General features: G+C 41.5%; 1 non-coding gene across 1 annotated transcript; it reads right to left on the reverse strand.

Moving 5' to 3' along the window:
* Nucleotides 1–546: 546 nt before the first annotated feature.
* Nucleotides 547–653, reverse strand: LOC141644776 (small nucleolar RNA R71). Its single transcript, XR_012544384.1, has one exon. It is a non-coding gene; the product is annotated as a small nucleolar RNA R71 (small nucleolar RNA).
* Nucleotides 654–5,426: the final 4,773 nt, after the last annotated feature.

Here is a 5,426-nt window from a genome sequence, read left to right on the forward strand (position 1 = left end):
CCTTTTGACCGTGAAATTGAAAGAACCTTGACAAACAATAGGAGATTTGCTAGGAGGAATTTGAGAGGTATTAGTGAGGTAGTGGATATAAAACCAACTATTGAGTTCATCAACCCTTTTGCAAGAGAAGGTGAGGAGAACCCAACACAAAATACCCCACAAAATCAACCTACAATGCCTAAATTTTCATCACATTCCGTACCCACCGAGGAGAACCTACCCAATGGTACTCCCACACCACAACATTTGACCGGAAATTTTATTGCCAAATCCGCCTTTATCCAATTAGTCGAAAGGAGCCAATTTGGGGGGATGCCTAGTGAAGACCCTCATTCTCATATGGAAACCTTTTGTGACTATTGTGATGCGATTTCTCAAACCGGTGTGACTCAAGACCAAATTCGATGGGTCTTATTTCATTTTTCTCTAATCGGCACCACGAATCAATGGTTGAAGGGCCTTGATAAGGCCACTCTCGGAATTGATTCTTGGAAGATGTTGGCTCTAGCTTTCTACAAAAAGTTCTACCCACCGGAAAAGACTAACCTGCTAAGAGCTCAAATTACGGGTTTTAAGCAAAGGGATGAAGAATCTTTGTATGAAGCTTGGGAGCGGTTCAAAGGAATTTGTCGCTCATGTCCCCACCATGGACTTAGCTAGTGGTTCTTGGTACAACAATTTTGGAACGGTTTATATGAAGATTCAAGGAACATTCTCAACATGGGATCAAATGGAATGTTCACCGAAGTTGATGACAATCAAACATGGAACAAGATTGAGGAAATGGCGGTCCATAACTCACAATATAGTAGACCTCGCAAGGCTACTAGAGGAGGAAAGCATGAAGTGGACTCTGTTACTCAATTGGGTGCTCAACTTAGTGCTCACATTGACACAATCAATTTGAAGTTTCAACAAGCTATGGCTAGACTTGAAGAGGCCTCAAAATCACCAAAGCATCATGTTAATGCCATGACGGTATCCTTATCAATCCCAAGTGGGATATATGAGAATTGTGGAACTTTGGGACATGACCAAAGTGAATGTAAGGGAACAAATGAACAAGTGAATGCTTTCCAAGCATACAAGAGTGGTACCCCTTATTCCAACTATTACAATGAAAACACCAAGTTTCATCCAAATCTCTCATACAAAAGCCAAAATGTTCAAAACCCTCAAACAACATACACCCCACCTCCCATGAGAAACCAAAATCAAAGACCCTTTTTCAACCAAAACCAAGGTTACCAAAACCAAAATCCATACAATCACCAAAATGACCAAGGTTTTGATGTTCAAAAAGCGGTCCTCCAAATGCAAAAGAATCAACAAGAGTTTTTCACTCAAATGCAAAAAGATAGTCAAGCAAAGGAAACCACCATCAACAACATTCTAGCTCACACTAAGATGTTGGAAACCCAATTGACTCAACTAGCATCTTCAAGCTCACAAAGACAAAAGGGGCAATTACCACCTCAAAGTAATCCCCCAAGACATGAAACGGTTAGTGTCATTCACTTGAGAAGTGGTACAAGGTATGAAGCACCGAAGAAGCAAGTTGAGGATGAAGTTGTGGAAGCAACTGATAAGGAAGAAATTGTGCAAAACTCCAAAGATGGAGAATCATCAAAAGAAGAAATTTCAAGGAAAAATGAAGACAAGGTCAAGGAGAAGGAGCCCATTGTGATTAGACTTCCTTTTCCAAGTCGTCAAGCCAAGCCCAAATTTGATGACCAACTTGGAAAGTTTATGGAAATTGTGAAGAATTTGGAAGTCTCAATTCCTTTCACGTAATTAATCAATCACGTACCGGCCTATGCGAAATACATGAAAGACATCCTCACAAAGAAGAAGTCGATCCGGAAACTTGAGACTATCGCCTTCACTAAGGTGAGTAGTGCAATACTTCAAGGGAGTTCACCTCCAAAACTAAAGGATCCGGGAAGCTTCTCAATACCGTGTACCATTGGCGACACCACGATCAACAAAGCCTTATGTGATCTAGGGGCTAGTGTGAGTGTTATGCCGTACTCGGTGAGTAAAAGGTTGGGGATGGGAGAGCTTAAATGCACTAATATCACACTCCAAATGGCCGATAGATCGACGAAGACACCATTAGGGATATGGGAAGATGTTCCCGTACGAATTGGGAAGTTTTTCATCCCGGTGGACTTTGTCATTGTTGATATGGAGGAAGATTCCAACATTCCAATCATTCTAGGAAGACCCTTCTTACACACCGCGGGTGCGGTGATTGACGTAAAACATGGTGAGCTCACTCTAGAAGTGGGAGATGAGAGTATAACTTTTAATCTTGACAAGACTATGAGAGCTCCCCGTTTACATGAACCGTGTTTTATGATCGATCATTATAGTCGGAAGGATGAAAGGAAGAAGTCGGAACTCGAATGGAAGAAAAAAATTGAAGATGCCCCATTCAAAGATCAAGTGAATTGTGACAAAGAGAGCTTGCAAGGCTCATCAAAGACAAGCAATGAAGAAGATGGCCTCATTGGCCAAGAAAAGGAAATGGGAAAGTTGTCTCCATCAAATCAAGAGATTTTCAATGATCAACTTAATGAAGTATGTGGTCTTTGGGACGACGAAATTGAAGGGATTTTTAATCCCTACATTGGTAATGTCATCGATCAAGACCGACAACAAGGGCCAAGGTCTATTGAAGACCTCTATCATGATAATGAACAAGCATTTGATTACTTTTTCAAGGTGTTGAGCAACATCAACAACACCTTGGACATGCCCCCTTGACATCTCATCAAGAATGAGAGTTTGGTGGAGTCCTTCTTAAACCACCATTTGTAAATATTTCTAACTCCCTAACTTGCATTTCAATTCTTATATTGCATTTTTGTTATTTTTGGATTTTTATACTTTGATCAAGACAATTATCATGTTTGAGAGAAGTGAGGGAGGGACTAATAATTTCAATTAATGTGTAGTGCTTTAGCTTAGTGTGGGGATGGCAATTGCCTAGGCTATCCATGCCTTAGTAGTGCCCCCACAATGAAGAACACGAGATATGAAGAAGAATGGAAAAATGACAAGGGATTGGCAAAGTACACGGATGGAACTGAATTCGGGTACAAAGGGGTCGAATCCGAGCGGATTCAGGAGAATCCGCCCGTCTTCAGGCAATCCGGGCATATTGGTCAGAATCCGCCCGTCCTATTTTGAGCTGAATTTTTGAAATTTTTTACTGTCAACAAATCCGGGCGTCCTGCATCCAAATCCGCCCGTCTTCAAAAATCCGCCCGTCCTGAAAGGAAGACGCCCGTCTTCTTGGCTGAAGAAAACAAGAAAAATCCCTGTGAAGGAATCCGCCCGTCTTCTGCAGAAGACGCCCGTCCCGTGTTTGCAAATCCGAGCGTCTTCACTGAAAGACGCCCGTCTTTAGGCGAGTTTTTCCCAACCCAGAAAAGGCAGAATCCGCCCGTCTTACCCCTGCAGTTCAAATTTTTCGGGTTTTATAAACCCCCTCCCAGCTTCATTTCTTCATTCCTTCATTCATAACACTACTCATAAACTCCAAAACCCTCATCCTCTCCATCACAAAAACAAGATTCCTCAACAACATTCACCAAAATCAAAACAAAACATCCTTTTAACAACAATCAATCACTCCTCTTCCAACAAAAATCAAAACCAAGCACAAAATCTTCAATCTTTGAGTCGATTTTTGAATTCATAAAGGCAAATCCTTTCATCTTTAAATCGATTTGGGTGTACTAGAAATTGAAGATTTTTCACTCCTTTCTTGGTTAATTCATCAATGGCAAGGACTAAGGGAGCAACAAAGGCAACAAAAGCAAAGGCACCAAAGGCAAAGGCACTCTCATCAAGGCAAAAGACTCTTCAAGCAAAGAAAGCATTGGCTATGGTGGTAGCAAACCCAAACTTGGAAGTGCAACAACAACAACAACCTCCCATGGGAGCAACAACATCTACTACTCCGGAAATTGATCAACTTGCAAACTATCCGGAGGTAATTTTCATTTCCAAATCCCATAGGGACACTTTTGCCAAGTTTACTAGGAAATTATTTCTATCCACCAAGTTTATTTGTGAAGATACCTTAGAAAAATTGGGTGTCCTTGAGCAAACTAGAGCCTTCTTTAAAGCCATGGGGTTGGAGAAATTGTTTGAATCAAAAGAATTGACATACCCCTCCCTTACCTTAGAATTTTTGAGTTCTTTGAAAGTTAACAAGGTTGAGACCATGGAGACCATCGAGTTTCGTCTAGCTAATGTTAGTAGGCGCATCTCCTTTGAGGAAATGGGTAATGCTTTGGGTCTTAGTGATTTACCGAGTTATTTTAAGAATGTTGGCAAATATGACCCCGACCCTCTTTGGGAGGCGATTTCTGGAAGGAAATTTGAAGACTTTCATGCTAGTCGCGCTCTATTAGTCCACCATCCGGGCATTAGAGTGTGGCACAAGGTCGTAGGGAACACCATCAATGCAAGAAAAGACACCAACCATTTCACCAAACTCGATTTTGTTCTTCTTGAGTCGGCTTTGAACGTTGGTAGGGAATTCACCAAGCCTTTTAACTTTCTAAGGCTCTTGGTGGATAGATGGTTAAATATTGATTGTGGGAAGAAAGGCACTACCGTTATTGTGAATGGCGGCCTAGTCACTATCCTAGCTAAATACTTTGATCCTAACTTCAACAAAGATAACAAGTATGAGGCGAAAGAGGGTGGTCATCTCGTTGATATACATACTATGATACACAAGTACAAGTGGGTTGCCCATAACCCTCTTGACACCAAGTATGGATGGCTTACTAGTGAGGCTAGTTCTTTCACTTTGCCTTCGAATATTTGTCGATTAAGCGTCCACCGGACCAACTATCTACTTCCCCTTTCAAAAGAGGCCGAGTATATTATCCAACAACAAAAGGGTGAAATTGAAATGCCCTCCTCTTCCATTGTCACACCACCTTACCCTTTTGAGTACCAAGAGTTCAAGCCGGAAGGTGTTGAAGCAAGAAATGATTATTTGACTCTTCTCATGCAAGAGATGCACAAGCAAGCTTTCGAGGATCGGAAAAATGCTTACTTAGCTCAATATCCACCCCTCTTACATTTAGCTAGGCAAGGACTACTTGACCCATCATGTCCTTTGCCTAGTTGGGCGGATAAGGAAGTCCTATTTCCGAGTGCATCTAGGGTTGTTCCGGGTGATAATGAGGTTGTTGGTAATGAAGAAGTTGATGATAACATTGATGAAGAAGCTACTGAAGAAGGAGAAGAGGATGATGAGCAAGGTGAAGAAGAAAGTGAAGGAGAAAGTGGTGATAAGACCACTTCTAGTGAGGAAGGTGATGATAATGATGATATGATGGAAGATTAGCAAGCTTTAGAGGCTCCTACCCTCTTGAGGTTTGTCTATTTCTCTCTTT

Source organism: Silene latifolia, chromosome 2 (genome assembly GCF_048544455.1).
Source record: "Silene latifolia isolate original U9 population chromosome 2, ASM4854445v1, whole genome shotgun sequence".
Taxonomy (NCBI): domain Eukaryota; kingdom Viridiplantae; phylum Streptophyta; class Magnoliopsida; order Caryophyllales; family Caryophyllaceae; genus Silene; species Silene latifolia.